Source organism: Amblyomma maculatum, chromosome 2, assembly GCF_055883805.1.
Source record: "Amblyomma maculatum isolate TAMU_Amacu chromosome 2, ASM5588380v1, whole genome shotgun sequence".
NCBI lineage: Eukaryota > Metazoa > Arthropoda > Arachnida > Ixodida > Ixodidae > Amblyomma > Amblyomma maculatum.
Window position 1 is genome coordinate 165016551 of NC_139345.1, and position 22108 is coordinate 165038658.

At 43.3% G+C, this 22108-nt stretch overlaps 1 long non-coding RNA gene across 1 annotated transcript in view; it reads right to left on the minus strand.

The window, feature by feature from the left end:
* Positions 1-838: 838 nt before the first annotated feature.
* Positions 839-22108, minus strand: part of LOC146200341 (uncharacterized) — a 75362-nt gene continuing 54092 nt past the window's right edge. The window contains exons 2-5 of the long non-coding RNA XR_014704820.1: positions 6136-6197; positions 3026-3115; positions 2299-2325; positions 839-990 (exon numbers count right to left, since the gene is read on the minus strand). This is a non-coding gene — a long non-coding RNA (uncharacterized LOC146200341). The remainder of the gene's footprint in view (positions 991-2298; positions 2326-3025; positions 3116-6135; positions 6198-22108) is intronic.

A 22108-nucleotide genomic window follows, 5' to 3' on the forward strand; every position in this document is an offset into this window, starting at 1 on the left:
TACCTAACAGTAATTGATACTTTGAGACGCGAGTGTTGTCCTCAGAGATGGCTCTTCGTCAGTGCTGGAGCTACTTTGAAAAGCTGTCGATTGCTTCTGTTTACGACCAAACTATTAAACGTTTTAGTTCCTGTATTTAAAATCCGCTGATAAGTGAACGTGAGAAGTCATCGGCGCATATGAACAGCAATGCAACTTTCCGCTCCCATTTTGCACCAACCCACTGCGAATATTCCAGTGCCATTCTTGCTGTTCAGCTGAAACTCGCGCAGCCTTTGCGTGCGTAGCTGATGCCGAATGTTCGACAGAGAGTATGTCATGACGGACTGATACCGCAACGCCACAACATACTTCACTCGCCTCACTGCAACCCGAGGCTTCCGAATCACGGAATGCACCATCGGTTCCTGCAGGAGCACCGTCTGTTTTCATACTTGGCGCCAATTTATAGTAGCAGACGACAACGCGCTTTTTTCTGTCACCTTATATCTCTTTTTCTTCAGAATGCGTAATCCAATTGTGTGCTTGCGTAACCTGGCACCGTCCTACTGCACACGTCACGCGTAAGTCATAATTTGAACAAAATGGCGAATTGTCGAGAATAGAGCCCCGTGGCTCGGAGTAAAACGGTGTTGTTTATACTGGCCGGGGGTGCGTCGCTCCTCGGGTGAGACCGTTGCTCGAGGACGCATTCTAAAGAAGGCTATCCCTCTAAATCTAAAAGCAAAATTTGTGCATGTGCACGGGAGCTTGCGTGTGTGTACGGTGGAAATGCCTAGCTAGCCGCTTGGCAACGCTCACAGATATCGCTTTTATTAAAACGCACGTGGATCTTGTAACAATCGAATTTATTTCGTTACTTTCTCCCGGATTTCTCTCTTTGTGGTCCCAACAGTTCCTTGCACACATCCCTGGTCGCCTGCAACCGCTTCAACTTTGGAGAGCCCTGCAATCTCTGTAGGCCTTCCTGACAGCTTCGGCCTGCTCGGGCTGAAAGTAAAGAGAAGGGAGGGAATCTAAATAAAGCGCATTACTGGCTCATCTCTGGTTTCTTTATGAGCGTCCTAAACAGGAGGCTTCCAGCTTAGGTTCACCATTACAGGCGCATATGCCCTAGTTAACACTTCAGTCATAAATACCTACAGGAAGAAATTCTGAAGATCGCCGGACACAAATATACAAGTAATTAATCAAAATAAGGTAACGAACTTTCCCAGGTATCAAAGTTGGGTGGTTAGTCCGAATAGTAAGTTCGAAGGCGTGAACAAGACGATGCCGTAACAGTTTTTGAAACGAAGCTTATTTTTTAAAGCTCTACATAGCCAAGAAATCCGACGCATTGTTTTTTTCGTACGAAACCGAAACTGAGCGTAAGAGACTCGCAGGAAGCTCGGCGGAGACGTCGTATCCGGGGATGACGTAAAGGTCACGGCGCTGAGTTCGAACTGCAAGCGGTATTGCGTCTAGTCATGTGCATTCTTTTGCCTCGCAGCTTGCTGCAAGGGAAGACATGATCTTTGCCTTTCAGAGCGAAGGGCGAAATGCGAAACAAAGTGTATGACACATCGTAGTCATATCAGGCAGTTCAATAGGACGCAGTAGTTACTGCAACACGTGATCCTCATACGTAGCGTCTGCAGCGACCTTTCCGACCGTCTCATGAGTTGTATTTCCGTTTCGTACAGAAAAAGACAAAAACAGAAAAAAAAAACACGGCCGATTTTCTTGCGCTGCAGACATTCACAAAATAATTTTTGTTTTGTTTTCATTCTAAAATCGTGTATGGCATCGGGTTTCTCACGGCTTCGAACTCTCCATTGAGGTTGACCACCCAGATGAGTATTATGAAAAATATATTGAGGCGATTTTATTTCATCAATGCAGTATTGTGTCTTCCTAATAATAAAGTTTAATAATGCGAAAAAATATCTTTGCTGAAAAATTAAATACCCCAAATTTTAGAATTAAATTAGTGCATTTATTTTACTGTGATATTTAAACCGGCTGGTGTTTTCCATGCAATAGAAGGTGACAACTCTCTGCGGACACTTTGAAGAATGCGTTTATTATGGTTTATTTAAAGAATGAGTATAATTACGTTTAAAACATGCGACACTGATTTTTTTATAATTTGTGAACGTAGTCGGCTTGCTGAGAAGTTAATGGGGTGATGTTATCAAAACCTGTAATTTGCGCGGTAAAGTGGAAGCCGACAAAAAAGTGTGCTCAAAGCAACGCTAGACAGGAGTAAGAAGTAAGCAACACAGAAAAAAAAAAAAGGAGTACTAATGTACTCACCGAGACGAGTGCCTTGAGCGCTTCGGCCTACAAAGGAAAGGGATATATAATTAGTGGACTGTTTGTCGAGTGAATTTGTTTTACAGTATGTCTGCCTGCCGTTTAACTGCCATGAAGCAATACCGCCGAAATTTTAAGACATCTTGTTTTCATTTGCACTGTTTCATCCTCAAGATAAATGTCGACATTTATTGATTCGTTGGAGCCAGTTTTGGCCACAATTAAAACTTTATGCGCCATGCTAAAGAACAAAAAAAGCTGCCATGCTTTATTTGTGAAAAGCAATACTTTCGACATTTACTCTACGTGACGCTATTTACTCATTTTTCTACGTAAACAATCAATATAAAGCTCAGAGAATTCCAGAGTAATTTTGCTGTCTCGGTACAAATTTTGCTGTCTTGATAACAAAACGAGCAAGCTACTTTCCTCAAAGCTACTACCATGCTAACCACTGCAATTGATTACGGCCTTTAGGATTCCTGTTGCAGGAAAACCTACCGCTGAAGCGTGCTTGGAAAAAGTGTTATATTCTTCTAAAGCACTCGTTTTGCTTAATATGGGAACCCGTGCCATTGGCCTTCAAGCCGCCATATGAGATCGCAGCTTACATCACAGTGAATACTTTCCCGTTTGAACTGCTTCGGGAGTGGATACTTATCTTTTTGATCCACCAATAAAACTACTCAATACAGTATTACCGAACACGGTAAAAATGTGCACTCACAAAGTCGATATCGGCATCGCACTGCTTCCTCAGGAGCTCGGCCACGTTTCCACCCTGACTACGGATGACTTCTCTTGCCTTCCCCTGGAGCTGCGATGAAAATCATGACTTCAGCCTAACTGCATACATGTAGCAGAAAGCCCTCTCCCATCCACCTCCAGTTACCATTATCTGGAAGCTATTCCGGTCATTTTGTTCACATAAAGTAAATCTGACCTCCTGATATTGCGCCCTACCTTCTAGCTTGCCTTCTTTGTAACCCATTTCGTTACCCTGTGGGTCATCAATTATTTTGCCTTCGCTTTGCATACCGTGCTCAAGGCAAGATATTATTCTTGATTTGAGCTAGATAACCACCAACTTGCACTGGCGTCTGTCCTCTTCCTCTTGCTGTGCCTTAAGCTTACATTTACCATTTCCTCTCCGTGACTCGTCACAATGCATCCTAAACTTAATTTTAACTCGCCATGTCAGCCTTATTTCAAACCTTTGTGCGAGTGCAGGTAATTAATATGCACTGTTCACGCGCTTTCATTTTGCGGGAGCCATGTAAATTGCTTATTCATGACAAGGAAGAGCCTGCCCCAAATGCTCGCCATCTCAATCTTGTCCTGGCAGTAATTTTACGCATGTGTCCTTTTGACGACTGAACGTTACTTCAGATTTTTTCATATTAATTTTTATATCACCCTCCAGATTTGCCCGTCCATGTTTTCGATAGCACTTCGTAGTCCGGCTGCTGAACTATTTAGCTACGCAGTGTCATCAGACTATCAGAGATTGGCAGGGTATATTTAGTTAATTTTATCTCGAATGCTTCCCAATTTAAATGATCTGAATAGCTCCTGTTAACAATAGGTGACTAGTGCAGAATAGATTGTGTCATTTTGGATGGTAACCTTCCGGATTAGCATCTTATCGCTTTTTGCAGTTAAATCTTGCGGGGGCTTTCGTAAAGCCGCTAAGGTAATTCCGCTACGCTTACGTATCCCTTTTTACAGCCGTTTCCGCAATGCCTGAGCTTTGATTTAGTCAAAACATTTATTGTAATGTACGAAGGATGTACTTATATGAGGACTCGTTACAGGTTGCGTATTTCTCCACAACTTGATCCATCGGTGGCCTGTGGGAGTGGCGGCTTGTGACCTCTTCGAAGGCAAGCCTGATCATATGGATTACTGAAGTATAAGGTTGTTCTAATTGTGTTTGTGAATGCTGTAGTTAGTACCCCGTAGAATACTAACAGTAAACCTTGGGCGTCCGCTTTCCGTTGGATTAAGATACCGTTTTTTTCAAGGTTCCGAGCGCTCGAGGTCGCGATGCTCGCGTAAATAAATCAAAAGTGTTTTTCTAGCACAATCTCCCCAGAGTTTGTGATCATCTGCAGTTACCAGATCCCTGAATAGCTGCATAAAAATAATATGCATTACTTTTAGTGCTTCACTTACTACAATCTGCTTTATTGGCAATGCCTAATTTCCCTGAAGCTGTGGCTCCGGGATTGTAGTTCACAATTACTTGAATAGATATGCGAATAATCTTACCTACCTGTACTATCTAATCTGTATTGGCAGTTACCACTAGTCTCCTTGTTTGTTAGCGCATGCATCAGATCTTTTTCTTAGCGCAAATTCTCCTTGGCTGCTTTTCGGCTGCGCCTTTCTTACTCAGCACATGCTTGATTCTTTGCATATTATGCGTCTTCATCTAGCTATACGTATATTTATTTTTTGACTTCGATAGTTGTGCTAGTTATATTACGCTTATGGGGTTGTTGGCTTCCACGCTGTGGTGTTTCTTATTCAGGTATTCCATCTCTTGCGAGAGCTTTATCCTTTCTTTTTATCGTACCTTACCGCTTACCTCTAATGCGCACTCGGTAATGATAGCTCTTGGATTATATTTCTGTGCTTAAGCACCGATATCACCTTCCTTGGTTAAATCGAAATATTTGCTCTGCTGCCGCATTCAGCATTTATATCTACCTTCCCGCCCAACTCTAACTGATGTGCGTCCTACTATATGCACTAGTTTCTTCCTGCTTCGGTTAAGCCTAGACTAGTTCGAGAACATGGGACATTTTCGTGATTTCTACCGATGCTTAGATGCGCGCGCAATACGAATCCTTTTCCAGTTTTAATCTCACCCCCTATTCCTACTCTATGGTCTATGGTCTTCTTCTGACTGGCCCCTTGCGTGCTTCTGCAAATCTTGACATGGAAGTCAGCCATTAGCGCGGGGTATTTGGGTACTGCATTTTTTTCTTCAAAAAACCTTTCGACCATGCCGTGGTGATGCCTGCGAGCCCGCGTGAAGGCTTATGAAGCCTTAATGTTGACCGCATATAAAGCCTGACTACCCGCTCGTTAATGTTGTATAGAATTCTACCGTGTTGCCAGGTGTATATCCTCATTCAAAAGGAATCGCACTCATAGCCGCAGTATGTCCGTTAAACACGACAGTGTAGTAGGTCATCGCGGTTTTGTTCTTCGTATATTTATCTATCCTATCTTTACTTTAAGGAGAATAACATGCCATAAATAAAGATATTTAGTAAAACAGCTCTATGCTAGCTTAAGTCAATAACGTTCTAGCGTAAAACTTTGCCAGGTCAAATTCACCCAGGTGGGTTGTTTTTACCGAGAGGTTCCCAACCTCTTGTGCTGCGGCATACATCTGACCGACACTTAGGTGAGTTTCTTCGTAGCCACTCAGGACTGAGGGCCGCGTGTTAGCTGGGGTATTCACTTGAGATGATTTCACTAAATCAGAGTAGCCAAAACTTATTTTGAAGATAGGGTTTGTTGTAGAGTCTGGTTGCTCTGGTGAAACCGAATTCGAGGCCAGCTTATTCAATACAAATCGACATTCAGTATTTGTTTTTTGATTAGGTGGATAACTGGGGGGGGGGGGGGGGGGGGGCACCGAGATTCGAATCACGGTCGGAGGATGATCTGCATCTGGACAAATGCTGTGAAGAAAACAAATGCATTCGAAATCTTTGAAGCTGCTTTTAGGGCACAGATAAGTAGCTTGAACATTCTGCATCCACGGCGTGCTTCCGGTTTTTGAATGCAGCAAAACACGGACCAATATGAATTCACAAATACCTCGGAGCCAACTTTCTCCCCCATGCACTTCGCCACTGCCGTGATCTGGTCGTCGCTCAGACCTGAAAGAGAGAGAAGAACATTGGAGGGTACATTCCTTACCTTGTAACATTATGTTATATGTGATGATGCTCAATATTATTTTTTTTTGGAAGGCTCGAGAAACGTTCCGCCAAGTTTGGTGGATGGGGTGTCTGCTAGCTTCAGGAAATACTATCCCGAGATCTACGTAGTCATGTGAGAACAGCCCATGCCTCGTGAGCTCACGATATAATTTTTTTTTTCTTGGCTGAGCTGGCATTTTATTTCTGCAGGTTCTGCACAGTGTACATATGCGAGGACCTTTTATATCTGCCTGCCCATGCCTTCGTGCGCTGTCAAAACTGTAAGGGGCTAAAACTTGACGAATGTTAACGTAGGCTCTCTATAAGACGCTTTCAACGAATTAATTTGAGCAAATAAATCAAAGAAAAGTCAAATGCAGGTGACTAAAACAAGAAGCTCCGACTGCCATCTCCCCGTACTCGAGGTATGGTACCCACAGTTAACGTACCGACATTTAAATAAGCTCACCATACGTACCTGCACACTGCAGTGGTAGTGTAGCTCCATACCTCAGGATATTGCAATATATTTAAAGGAAATTTAGTTACCTAGTAATGCGCTTACGAGATCAATGGAGAAAACATGATATTGCGGGATGTGATAAGTTGGAATAATGAGAATCAATTGAACTCTCCCTGATCTTTCATTCAATTTTAATCTTCAGAGCTCTTAGAACATGGGAAAAGCCTTGTGTAAACGTTTTCATTTCTTCATAACTTCTTCACTAAAAGACGCTTGAATTATTCTCCAGACGAGAGCACCAACGCGTATAAGCATGACATTTTCGCGTTCGCCGCTTAACAGATGGTTGGTTTTGCATTTTCGGTAATACTGCAGTAATATTCGTTATCCGTTAATGCATGCACTCCACCCCACTAAAAACAAAGAGAAACCTCTTGAGAGTATTGATGGACGTTTGCCTCTAGATAAAACATTTTTGGTGACAAAAAAAAAAACAAAAAACAACAACCGGAATTTACTTGACTTTTAGTATATGGAGGCCATGTTGCGCGACAAGCAAAGAAAAGGGTCCCTTATAGTACAAAAAAAAAAAAAAACACCTTGAAAAACCTTCCACTGCAGGGCAAGGCCTCGATAGCCTATCCGATTATGTTAGCGGAGCGCACATATCTAGCACAGGCTTATTACAGCGATAAAGTCCAAGGCTATGCTCGTACAAACACTTTCAGTGGTAGAAATGGTGTTTAGGGTCATTCTCATTTGACCGGAATAGATGCCAGTGCTAAGTGCAGTAAGAGAAGGCAATGATGACATCTCCTTGAACGTGTATGTTTATACTTGGACGTTTTCATACGCTTTTAAGACTGCTGTCATAAACACAAACTACAAACGTTTGTAAGCTGTAGTATTTCGAGCCTTAAGAACCGAGGCGATTTTACTGTCAGCTGTCTATACTTAAAACGCAAGTTTAATGTTGGGTATTAAAGCACTTGGGTAGGAGTTGATGCGAATCACATTTTTGCGGACAAAATGTTTTTTGCAACCCTCTTTGGGCTATTCGTTTACAGAGACGTTGTTGTAGCAGATGTTGTATTCTAAGCAATCTACAGTTGTCAGAGATTGCTTAGTTTGTCTCGTTCTTTTGAGATAACATTGTGTGCATGTCTATCTGACAGGCTTTTCTCGGCGTGTACGTTACCTAAAGCAGGTGTCTTCTCTGCAGCTAAATTGGCGATATTAACACTTCTTTTTGGGCGAGTTGGTTCATTTTTGGAAAACTTTGAAAGAGCGCAAACACACACGACCACTAAGGACAAAAGACGGCGCTTGTGTCTCGTCTCTTGTCCTTAGTGGTCGTTTGTGTTTGCGCTCTTTCAAAGTTTTCCAAAATTGGCGATAGTTTATCTAGAAAATACAGATCATTTCATTGCACTAACGAACGCAGTCAGAGGTACTTAGGAAACATTAAGGCTCATGTCCTGTGTCATTTTGTTCCTGACAGATTTTGCCACCGGCATTAATATGATTTTTCTTTCAGAATTATGCTAGCTGTGTGTGTATTCCAAATTAGGAATGATTTTGCGATCTCCTTAGAATGAATATTAAAAAAAAAGCGTGGTGATTCGCTACTATGGTTTCCCAGTCTCTTAGTAGCTTCAAAAAAAATTTGTGTGCGGCTTTAAAAATTAATCACCACTGCTTTCGCTTGCAAAGTTAACCATTCGGTTTTGTTCAGGCCTGAGTAAAGCGTCTAGGTGGATACTCCTCGTTTTGAATCGAAGTGATTGAGGAGGCCTCGACGGATTAAGGATTGTTTTGTTTCTGGTTTAAATTCGCATTCAATATGTGGACACCTAACGTTAATCAGGAAGAAGTGCGTTTCAATAAGCCTCAACTCCGAAAGGGCTGGATTTGACGCCATGTTGCAAAATGAACATGCTATAAGACGTGTATATAAGCCATTTAATGGGATGTGCACATAAAGCTAACTCCGAGAAAGATAGGCAGACGAACGCAAGAGTAGTATAATTGGCCTGATTCATCAACGTGTCCGAAAAGCGTGACTCATACATTCGATGTGATGCATTATGCCAGAATCTGGTTGATAATTGCTTTCTTAAACATTAAACTGCAAGATAAAATCTAACACCAGTTACGAAATGAAAAGAAATAATTGGAATCATTTATGATCGCTTACTGCACACTTCATGGGCCCCCTTGACGACGAAGACTCCGACCATGACGAGAACGCACACGAGCACCACCTTCATTTTGGACGGGTAGATTTTCCCCGGGAATGCAACGAGACAGAAAGACTGCGAGAGCTAACTCGACTAAATAACCCGTGCGCTGATACCCGTTTTATATGCATACATTCTCTTTCCTGATGTCCTTGGCCAGGAAGCGAAACATCAAGCCAGCCATCTTGCATCGTGTAATATTCGGCAAGATTTGACGGCCCTACTTGTTTGCGCGGCCTTTTTCTCCAACAGCGAGCTTGAATATAAAAAGAAACTTGCACGTGCAAAACAGCGAAAGGAAGCTGTTTCCTGTAGAGAAAGACAAGCATTCGTACCAACGCGAAACTTAGGCGCGACGATGATAACTATCTCGTCCTTTGATAATCGGCCGGTTTCGCCCTGGCTTCTAGGTTTTACTTCTATTTTTGCGCCGGTATTATCGCGCCCTTCCGTCTAGATGTCATTCGCGCGGAGAGAAGTACCCAACACGTAACGGTTACGTATTGCACCCTCTCCTCCACATCCTCTCCGGCGGTTGCGGACCGCTCCGTGTCGGCCGGTTTCTGTGCCACGACCGCCAAGGGCATTAGAGATCGCCCTTCGCTACATGCGCTTCGACGCTCTCCGTGACTCCGCGTGTGCACGGACTTGCGTTGATGCCGGTTTCTAGTGGAGTTGCAGAGGCTACAAGCAAGACAGGCAGTCAGGATGCCAAGTGATGTAATAGCCAAGAAGACGGGGCACCAAGGTCGTGCGGACCACTCCTTTGTGCGGTCATTTTGGGTGAGAACATGTGCTATAGAAGTGCACACAAAGGGCGCATCGTTTCGAGGAAAGCAGGTGGAAAAAGATACAAAATGAACACGATAATGCGCTTTCAGGAAATGGGTTTAAACATGAAACTTGTCTTTCGCGCATCCGGTGACAGAAGAAACCCGCTTTTTTAGCCGCCAGGTCAGTGTGGCAATTTTTACACTCTGAATGGATAGTTGGTTCATACTAATTGAACGAGTAAAACTACGCGAAAAAGACGGGACGTAAGAAACACAAAGGCACAAACAAGGCGTATAAGCTATAATTTTTTTCCAGTATGAGCTGAATCGACATTGAGAAAAAACGTGGTCGGTATTCAGTATTCCACATCCCTTCGCCACTGCTTACTCTACAGCCAATGTCGTCCTGCGACGTTTAAAACCATAATCCAAACCAAACATCATGGCTTCCAAGCACGGAAATCACTACCAAATAATTAATCATGCTCAGTAGCGTACTGTGCAGGTGGCAATAAAGAGTTTGATAGCTTGCGGAATACTGATACTTATAGTATTTATCTATTTAACACTCAATTAGCTCACAAATAATTAATTTGTTACTTAATGACTAACGGTAACTTGATACATAGTAAAGTTTATTACTCCGCGTAAATTTTTATACTTAATTAAAAGAGAGCTTATTAACGGAACATTACAAATCATCCATGCTGCAGAACAACAACATCAAGGCAACAATAAAGCAACTTGATTAAAAATAAACCCTGTGTCTCCGTCCCAAAAGTATCGCCAAAACTGCTCGAGCGATAGGTAAGCCACAGCAGGAATGCGTAAGCATACGTTGTCAATTCCCTAGAAATGTGTGCGTGTTTTTCTTTCTTTCTTTTGCTGTGCAATTAATTGCATGATGAATAGGGCGGGTTCAGGCAACATGGACGCAATACCTTATACAAAAGAGCTACCACCTACCGGAGAAAAACCGAAACGAGCAAATGCCTCCACGTTGGGGGATTGCGGTAACGAGATTGCCTGCTCTAGAACGCATTAGCGTCTTTCTCGGTTTGGTGATCCATTTCGAATGATCAGTGGACCTTGCTGTATTGCCCACGTCTCCCAGTGACTTCGCTCGTACCAGTAGGGACAAAAGAAAACGGAGCATACTATTTCGTTATAAACATTCTCCCGTGTTGCATAATTGAAACTGGCAGCCGTGGTACGTGCGAACCGGTAGTAGACGCCACACGCCAGTGCCCTTTTACTTGGACAAATATTGTTTTCTCATCTCCCTTGCAGAAGGCGTGATAATAATTTGAACGGAGAAGCGTGCTCCGTTTACTGATGTCCACACCTGTAACTATTATGCATTGAAAACGTTGTCGGACAGGCGTCGGCAGCGAAGAAATTCACAGCGGTGTCGTGCGTCAGCCCGCCGACGTTAAAGACCAGTCAGTGAGCTGGGCAAAGATTTCTTCAAGTTTTGAAAGGCCAGGCTCAGACTGTTCTTAACTTGTGGACCCGGGTATCCTGTTTTCTTTCCGCCTGGAAAATCATATCATTAAGGTTACGATTAAGTGTCAATTTTCAACAGCCTTGGAAAGGGACGGCAGTAATTTACAATAAATAGCGAAGCACTGGAAGTGGCAAACGAATATATCAACCGCAGATCCGGATTATGAAAGGGAAATAACCATGAGAATAAGAATGGGATGGAGCTCATTTCGCAAGTATTCGCAGAATATGACTAGCAGCTTATTGGTAACGCTAAGAGGAAAGTATACAGCAAGTGCGTCTTACCGGCACTCACCTATAAGTCCAAAACGTGGAGGCTAACGAAAAGAGTTGTACTTATAAGCTGGGGACAACGCAGGTATCTATGGAAAGGAAAATGGCAGGTGTTAAGGTTAGAGACAGCAAGGGTGCAGAGTCGACGAGAGAAATAACTTGGGTTAATGACATTCTAATTGAAATCAAAAGGAAGAAATGGGCATGGGCAGGGCATGTAGCACGAAGAGGGGATAACCGATTAACTAGAACAGAAAGCTGGCCGAGTTGGAAAGGGTTCATCGTAAAACAGCGACATTCACCAAACAAAGTACGTGAAAGAAACAGGGGACAACACGAGCACTGCGCTCGTGTCGTCCCCTGTTTTTTCCATGTACTTTGTCTGGTGAATGTTGCTGTTTAGGATGGTTAACCGATGGTCTCTAAGGATAAGAATTTGGATTCCAAGGGAAGGAAAGCGTAGCAGGAGGCGGCTGAAAGTAGGCAGGTGGATGAGGTCAGGAAGCTCGCAGGGGTCAAGGGGATACAGCTAGTCCAGGACCGCATTAATTGGAGCAATATATGAGATGCCTTTGCCCTGCAGTGAGTATATATAGTTCGGCTTGGGATGATGATGACCGCGTCCGCATTGCATGCACGACGCCATATATCGCACTCAAACCCTCGCTAACTTGTTACGTGATATGACTGTGAAGTGATGTGATGTGACATGTCTGTGATGTCACAGACATCACATCACATCCCTCTCACAACTTTTATATCCACTCACCCTTTTCCCCCAGTGCAGGGTAGCAAACCGGTTTCTTTTACGCCCCCTAATCTTCCTCCGCTTTCTGCTCGCAAACTTGATTGCGAGTACATCTTGATGAAACTTGCAGATTGTTAAAAGTACTTAAAGCATCCAAAGGCGTGGTGCGGCTTAGTCAAGTGATGCGGCTCGATCCCGGCCGCGGTGGCCGTTTTTCTGATGGAGGTGTGATACCAATTACTCCCGAGTGTCGAAATTTCGGCTCACGTCAAAGATTTCCAGGTAGTAAAAAAATAATCTGTAGTCCTCCACTACCGGACGCCTTACAAACCTGGTGTACATTCGGCGCGTTGAAAAAAAAACAAAACAAAACAAAAGGACCTGATAATTTGCGTGGATGCTTGGATTTCTGCGCCGCACGATAGCAGGTGTTGGGCAGAGTACCGACCTTACCGTGACCGCCGATGCTGCTCTTTGGGTGCGCATTGTCGATCGGACAATTTTGCTTGGAAAATTCGTACTTCGCAAAAGTACGCGAAGACCTAACAGCCGACCATGAGCGGCAAATAAACGATTTACGCTGCCTACCGCTTAGGCTACTTACTGAGACCGGGGCTACGTGAAGGTCCGTCGCAGATCAGTTCGCCTGTGACGCTTCGCCAACGAAAGAATGGAAATACTTGCGTAAATGCAAACCGAATGTTGAGGATAAAACTTATATGACGTTTACTGCACTCCCTAATGAGAAATTTGAGCTCGGCTCTTTTAAGGCTTTTGCTATATATTGAGGCAAATAATTCGAGGGATGATTGTATGCACGCATGTGAATGAGGATGATGATGCAGATGATGAAAACATTCTTCAATGAAATAAAACTTGGTGGTCGGCCGCCCCGTTCCGAGAGTCTATAGGCCCATACCATGTGGTGTAGGTCCGCACAATGTCACAGTGCGCATATTGTGGCTCATAGTCGTGTGCATAGATTGCTTCAAGTCTTTTTGGACTTTAGTACGTGCTTGTTTGAATTCTTCTCACTGTTATTTATTGTAGTTACAAAGCACTCTGTATTTTCTTCACCAGCCAAATAGAATTTCCCAAAGTATAGTGCCTAGAATATACTGGCCGATATATTCTCGGCACTATACCCAGATGAAGAGAAAGAAGAGCCACGAGTGAGCGGAGCAAAGGTCGCGGCTCTCTTCTGAGAAATTCTCTTTGGCCCGTGTCTCTCTCGTGACTCATGACTATCTTTCGCTCGGTTACACCGGCAGCGGCACCAAAGGCGACTAGTGGTAGTAAGGGCGTGACCCTTCAAGTTACGACCCCCAACACATCTCATATATATGATTACATATTAAATGTTTTTACCACCACCACTATTACGCGGATCAATATACCACCTAACAGGTGCTTAAAAGCTTTGCTCTAACGGCTGAAGCAAGCTATAATCCCGCGTGGGAAACTACCAGCTGACCGATTCCTTAGTGGCTTAACTGCTAGCACAGGCAGGAGCGCTCCTCGGCAGATACAAGATGGGCAAGCAATTCACTTTTCTGCCTTTTCTTGCGGTTTAACTTCTGCAGCCATCTATTTATTATCTCTCTAAAAGCTCTCAATACCTGTAAGCGTCTTCCCGCCGGCCTCGCATCGTGCTCCCAGCGAGAAATAAAACAAAATTGATGCACAAAGCTATAGGACCCTCACCTTGTTTCCCTGGTTATCCTTAGTTACTTTTTGTTTACAGCAAGGTATAGATCAGTACTAGGTACCTTCATCATCATCACCGTCATCATCACCCAGACTACACCCACTGCAGGGCGAATGCCTTTCCCATATTCCTCCAATGAACCCGGTCCTGTGCTAGATGCCTTCCCTTGACCCCTGCGAGCTTCTTAATCTCATCCTTCCACCTAACTTTCTGCCGCCCCCTCTTTCCTTCCCTTGGAACTTCCAGTTTGTTACCATAAGCGACCATTGGTTGTCCTTTCTAAGCACTACATGCCCTGCCTATGAACATTTCTTCTTTTTGGTATTTCTAGAATGTCATTAAATTATTTCTTGACTCTCTCTGCACACTTGCTATCTCTTAACGTCACACCTACCATTTTTCGTTCCATATCACTCTGCATTGTCCTCAACGCAGAGAGTTATGGCGAGCCATACGATGACAAATGCGAACTTGCACTTTGATAATACCGTACTGCCAGGTTCTGCGGTTTTCGGAATTCTCCAACATGCGTAAATGCGTCCAGTCAACTCAATGGGTGCCAGTTTTTAAACAAGGTCTGCAGCGCTAGCACATGTATGTTTAGAGACGTTAATCCACATGGCGAGCCAACCACACGTACAAAACAATCACATACCTACAAAACGAATATCCCCGGCTTACAAGCAATCCTCCTGACCCGTATGTCGAACATACATCTATACTTGATACACAGCACTAATTGCACTCATTACGTTGGCACTCGGGTAAATATATAAACGGTACATGAATGACACTGGAAACAGCTCCACGTTCAATGCTTTGTCTTGCGGCACGAAATATTAGTAATAATTTAAAAGCATGCAAATGAAGCAGCCTGCGTAATATACGCAAAAAGTAAAATGAGGCATACAGACATACAAAACATCTAGACGTACAACTATTTTGTCGGCCAAGTGGACAATCCTTTAACAGTATTTTTTATACTATGGCAAGACAATTATCTGCATCTGCAACATATAGGTGATTATTAAAGTAATTAAGGGGGGGGGGGGGGTTCAATACAGTAAAATTTAGCTTATTGAGCAAAAGCTCTATTTAGCATGGTTTGGAAATGACTAACCAAAAACTGCAATGTGCTCGTCAATAGCCATCTGATGATATACTGCATTATGCGCCATACTTGCATGCCAGTCAAGTGCCTAAAATTAATTAACTAAAGTGTAAGATTACGCTTGCTCTCGCCAGTAGATATTCAATGATATACTACACTAAATAGTTTAGATTGCATAAATAATTGCTTAATTATGTATAACTGATTATTAGCTATAATATTAAACTTGCTCTCATCAGTAGCTATATCCAAAGATATATCTCGGGATTGTCTAATTATATATTCGTATACGTAATTATACTAATTGTTAATTAATTACCCTTTCATTATCTAGCAACTATGGCATATACTTGGACTGAACACTACTATACAGTGAACAACATAACCAAAAAAGGATGTCTACCTGCTCTCTCGCATCTATGACATTCTAGATCATCTCTGCAGAGGTACATATCTCTCGTCCATGGACTTGAAGAGTGGGTATTGGCAAATTGAGGTCGACGAAAGAGACCGCGAGAAGACAGCGTTCATCACACCATTATATACATACAGCATACTTGCCTTAGCCAGCTGCAAGTGCGATTTGACATCTACCGGGCTTAAAGGTCAAAGCAGCATAGAAAGCACTGAGTTCCAAGTCTCTACCCCTGGAGTAGTTAAGCTCGCGCACTAAAATTTATCTACCTAGTAGGATAAGTTAGGGGTTGCAAAATTTCATCCTACATGTGGCTTGTTCAGAAATCACCTCCAAACATACACTCAATTTATTACAAGGTAAATAGACTTCTAAAACTGTTATTTGGAAATGAGTTTAGTAATTAAAGAGGTGAACACTAAGTTTAGGTTAAATGGTCGATCTGCAATGATTCACTTTTTATATAAAAAAACACTGTTGTAGAAAAAAAAAAGAACACAACAGATATTTAACAGAGCGCTCAGCCTGCGTTTGCAGAAAAGTTAGGGAATCGTGCCACAAACTAGCCCGCACACACTGCTGATCATGCCTTCTACATAGCGTATTTAAAGGAAAAACAAATATTTATTCAGTCACCTCACATGGTGTCCCGTAGTCAAAAAGAACTTCCAGCTAGAATGGCCATTGGGCTAATAGTTTAAGCGTTCATTACAAAGGAAGCGCCCGCTACGACGAACCACAAGGAAAGACACACAGAAAAACGCTAAACTTTAACGTTGCTTCATCCAGAAAACCACCTTTATTTAACGACGTTTTTTTTTTGTGTCAAGCGAGGTGGTAACACACGTGGCAAAAGTTACTCAGCAAAAGCGTGACCTTCACTCCGCGTGAAAAAGAAAATCTTTGTATTGATAACTTTAGTCGATTAACTAAGGACGGCAAGTAGCACAACCAGCGCCGACGACTGTCCTTCGCTGTCCGCTCCCACTCCCGCTCTTTCGCACGGCTTTACTCCGCTACGAGCTCTACGCGGCCGAGACGTGCCCTTACCGCTGGTTACGCAGATGTAAATGGAGGCCTATTATCTTCACCTTGCGGCTTCCGGCAAACCACGGCAGCGTGAAGGTCATGCCCATAGATTCTCGCTTGGTGAGCGACCGCTTACCACGGTTGTTACACAGGTGTTTCGGGGGTTATCGCGTATTTTCGTAACGCAGAAAATAGTTTCAGGTGAGCTGAACCTTTGCGAAACACCGCAAGAGTCAGTCCGTCAGCAGAGAGTCAGCCAACTCCTCAGGTGTGCTCGATCGGCACAAGCCTTGTTACGGAGTGCAAACTGCTGGGCTAGTTGGTTCATATTGCATAGAAAGGGAACCAGCGAATACAGACGCAAGAAAGTAGCAAAGAAGGCACGCACCACAACGCTGGACTTGCAACTTATTTACTCTGATGAAGAACTGCTCATTTTGAAATAACTTCCTGCCTGCGCACACACCCTACAGACAATACACTTCGCGCACAACATGATGAAATGACATTTATGAAGACAAAAACTTGCACTCCTTTTCGGTGATAATTACGGACGGCTCACTGACGCATTTCTGCTTATTATTTTTGATCAGGAAAGCTTCAAATAGCTCACGTTTAGATTTCCCCCGACCGATAATGCTGGCAGTGTGAAAAATAGGAGAAAATTTGCAGTCCTTGACATATATGTAAGGGTAAATTGCTGCCTGTGCCAGTGCCCATAATTGTGCGAGGTTCCCTCAGGCGCTCATTCAAGTATGCTCTGGTTTGGCCTACGTAGATTTTCGCGCACGACAAAGGAATTGAATACACCACACCCACTGCTCATGTGGTGAACATAGTCTGGTGTTTCGTCTTGCAAACACCAGTTCTGCGTAGGTCTGCAGAGATTTGGGCGCACAAACCGGACAGTTTGCAGGAGGCAGAAAATACCATAGTAACACCGAACTTCTGAGCCACTTTTTTCAGACCATGTGAAGTCATGTGGAAGTAAGGAATGACTTTCAACTTTCTTGTTTCCACTTCTACTGGCCCGGCAGCCTTTGAAGATAACTTCAGTTTTTCCCCCAAGCATTCCCCCACCGCCAGCAAAACCGAGGGAGGAAACCCAGAACATTGTAGCCGTTCAACCTGCTCTGCCAGACTTTGCTGCATCACATGTGGTGCAACTCTTCTTTATGGCATTCAAAAAACACATGTTTGCAATGCTGCACTGCACTAACTTAGAATGGGCCGCATCATAGGCAAAAGTGCCTTCTTAGACCTGGACACATGACAATGGGATTTCGATCCCATTGTCATGCGGGAAAATCTACATAGGCCAAACCGGAGCATGCTTGAATGAGCGCCTGAGGGAACATCGCACAGCTTTGGGCACTGGCACAGGCAGTAATTTAGCCTTACATGTCAAGGACTGTAAACGCTGTCCTAGTTTTCACACTGCCAGCATTATCGGTCGGGGGAAATCTAAACGTGAGCTATTGGAAGCATTCCTGATCAGAAAGAGTAAGCAGAAATGCGTCAGTGAGCCGTCCGTGATTTTCACCGAAAAGGAGTGCAAGTTTTTGTCCTCATAAATGTCATTTCATCATGTTGTGCGCGAAGTGTATTGTCTGTAGGGTGTGTGCGCAGGCAGGAAGTAATTTTAAAATGAGCAATTCTTCATCGGAGTAAATCAGTTGTAAGTCCAGCGTTGTGGTGTGTGCCTTCTTTGCTCGTGTCATGCGTCTGCATTCGCTGGTTCCCTTTCTATGAAACCTTGTTACCTTTGCAAGCACCTTTGAGCGCGCGGTTCATGTTCGAAAAAGAAAAATGTTTGTGCAAGCCCGTAGAATAAGGTGTCGGATTAAAAACCCGTTTTGTTGAGCTTTAAAATAACATTGAGAAAAAAAAAAAAACAGGCAGGCGAAGACAAAGGATCATTCAACACTTACTGCTGTGCTGATAGAAAGGCGGCTTGCACGAAAGTGAAACTGTTCAGAAGCGACTGAATAGTAGGAAATAAAAGACGGGTCTCATGACCTGCGACAAAGTGGACAAGGAAGCCTAGATCATTCAGTTACTCAGCAAATTAGCGCCTGTCATTGGAACTCTGTACTAAGGAAGCCTACATGTTTGCTCCTGCAAATTTTCTTTCATCACCTTGAAAAATGTTTTCTCTCTCTCTTGCATCTTGCTAAGTGAAAATCTTTTTGCTGTTGTTGTTGTTGTTGACTGGAATAGAAAAATGAAGCTCCAGCTTGAAATTGACAGCTAAGAGATGACCATGAAAGAAGTACGACGACTAGTGAGCGGATAATAATTACCTTTAGCTGTTATTTTAAAGGTAGAGTTTCCAGATCGTAATCTTGTTGGTGCGCAAAATAAAGCAATTTATGCCGAAATATCGCTATAATTTTTGCTTCGCTATCGATCGGCCATTTTTGCCGCGCTAAGGTGAAAGCAAAAATAGGGGTGTAAAATAAGCTAAGCGAACTGAATGACCTCTGCATCATGTTTTCGTCCAGGAAATTCGACACAATATACACTTTATTTCCGTCAATACGATGCAATAGTTTAGGTGATAAAAAAGGTTGAGAGCACTTGGGCAAGTTCCCATCCCCTTTACAGCAAGCAGGGTACAGGGTGTCTGAGACATGGAGCCATGACAAGCAATAGAAAACACAGATAGGATAAAAGTAACAGACTTAAGAAAGATGTGGCATATATAAAGTGGCAGTAAACATGTTGCGTATGTCTACTGTTAACTGAACAATACTTGATGTCACGGGGGAATGAACAAATCCTGTTTGGAATCAGCTGTAATAAACGAGTTAGCGACTTCTACAATATTATCGCCTGCAGCAGCAAATACTTTCAAGAGTTTAGGTAGTTGACAATTAATCATTTGATCTTGATGGCATTTTTTGTCCATCGCTGCTTGAATTACTTTGTATGGCTTGCAAAGTTGATGACATTGCACATAAACTTCTTCGTTGAAGTTAATTGCCTGAGAAAGATAGGATGTCTTTGTTTTTCATCACGTAGCGGTGCAATATTCTGCACTATTATAGGTCAAAATCATTATAGGTATCTTCGGTAATAATTCCGTTGTTGCGTGTCTGCAGGGCATATTATTACCGGTTGAAGAATTTTCTTCTCAACCGACAATGATACGGGGCGGGCTCAACGATTACGGAATGGCGTTGTTTTTTTTAATTTTATTTTGTTATCATTACAGTGTATTATCTTTTTAATTGCTTCTGCGCATAAGAATGCATACCTTACAGTCCTATAGTAGCTTAGGCTATGGGCAGAACGGCTTGTTTACTGGTGCTTCTGTACCGGTTTTGATTAACATAAAATGCCAATTTTATGGTACATTTTGTGGTAGTTTTGGTTTACTCCTAACACGCACTCAATGCTTGAACCTAATCTCGGCACTAGTATCTATATGCATCAAATGCAATGTTATTCAGGAACATACGCAATCGTATACACAAAGGTTTCACTGGCACACTTCTTTTGAAGTGAGATTTCCCGAGGCTAAATGATTCTGATATTATTAACCAAAATAATCCTGGGAAAGCCAAATAGACACTTACGAACGAAATACCTGCTTCAAGAAGGGAATACTTGTTGGCTGGCTACAAACTGGTATATTCCAGTGCGAAAAAAAAAATACAAAGCTCCCACAGAAGTTGCAAGCTCCGTATAAGTTTTTCACCTAAATTTAAGCCTTATTCGCTGAAACAGTGCTTGAACATTATCAATATAGGCATGGACAGCAGAATTGGCGTGTGTACTGGCTTTTGCACATATTGCGAGGGTGACTACTTAAATCTTGCAAAAAGTTGCGACTTGAGCTAAAAAGTTTAATGTACCTCACAGAGATATTGCCTTTCATACTTCCGACCGAATTTTATTAAAGTTAGCTGCTGACGTAGTGTGTTGTCAGAGATAATACAGGAGTATTAAGCGCCACCAAGATGATACGTAAAAAAAAGGGCAACACGCCGCTTATTGACTTTTGCTTGATAACATGAAAGCAGTGCACCTACACAGCCTCCCGAAACCCAGGAAACAAGAAAACACAGGCAATAAACAGTCTTATTGTTTAGTTGGGTTTGTGGGGTTTAACGTCCCAAAGCAACTCAGGCTATGAGAGACGCCGTAGTGGTGGACTTCGGAAATGTCGACCACCTGGGGTTCTTTCACGTGCACTGACATCGCACAGAACACGGGCGCCTTGCTTGTCGCCTCCTTAGAAAAGCTGCCGCCAAGGCCGTGATTCGATCCCGCGTCCTTAGGAACAGTAGCCGAGTGTCAGAACCACTGCGCCACCCCGGCGGGACAGACAGTCTTATAAAGAGCAACGGCCTCAGGGAGAAAAAAAAAAATCTGTATCGCTAACAAAGTTCGAACCCGCACATTCGATGTGAAATGCTTCCAGAGTTGAGTTCTATTGTTGAGTGCCTCTAACGAGGAGGCTCAAATAGCTGAAAAGTAGTATTTAATTGGCACAAGCCGTGCTGTGTTCAACAGGTTGGCCACTCTCATTATTACTTATATAATTTCTTGTTTCATAAGTAGGTCGACCGTGCAGCGCCACGTCTGGCCGGTATAGAATTTTTCGTTCCAGGGGATTTCATAGTTAGTGGCGCGGTTTACGGAATACTGGCTATGCCTCTTTTCTAAACAAGCCTTTGGTTTCCGCAAGTTATTACAAGACCTCTCATATAAACTTTATGCCAGTGGCAAAATTCTCTGACCTGCTCTTTAAAGTTCGCAGAAACTTACTATATTGAAATTATTTGTATCCCAGCGCACCCTTTGCACCTTGGTTACGAGGCTGCCCGGAATGAAATTCGAAGTTTCTTTAGCCGGGTGGCAGGTGCGCTCGATCTGGGCTCAGCGATAGATCGCATAGTTACTTTTCATGAAATTACGAAGCATTACCTCGGGGGCAGGCAAAATATACCTCCCCCCCACTCTTCCTCCTTCACATAAGTCAGCTCTTGAGCCAGTCATTACAAAGGTTAACTAGCATATTTAGGCTCGGCGCGAAAATTTGCACTGTTCCAAAAGCAAATTTTACACACGTACTGATCGACTGCCCCGGATTGTAAGCCTAGTACAGAGTTCGAGCTAAACAACATTCTGGGTTTTGAGGCTGCGGTGTCCATCTCGGACACAGCGGTACGACAGCAGATCGTGGCTTGAGCTTAGAGGTCACCGAGAGCGAAGTGACTTACTCAAATAAGAAGAAACACAATGATTTGGAGAAGTCCCGTTTAGCTGACGAAAATAAAGCTTTTTCTCTTCTCTCAAGTTATGCGATGGATTAGCTGAGTCAGCCTACGGGGGCCACAAAATACCACCACTAAATTCAAACAGTTTGCCACTTTTTTGAGGTCATGTGTGAATTGGTAAATGTAGGCTGCTGCTGCAGGTCCCCCCCCCCCCCCCCCCCCCCCAACCCCGCCCTCCACTAGGTCCAGCTTTCGTATTCTTCAAAAGACGTTCCGCAATAACGCCAGCTTGAGGGAGCCTGCCTAGTTGATTACGAGAGGTAACTTACATGCCATCTATACGCGCGGCTTCCTGAGCGAGGACTCCAAGCAGAG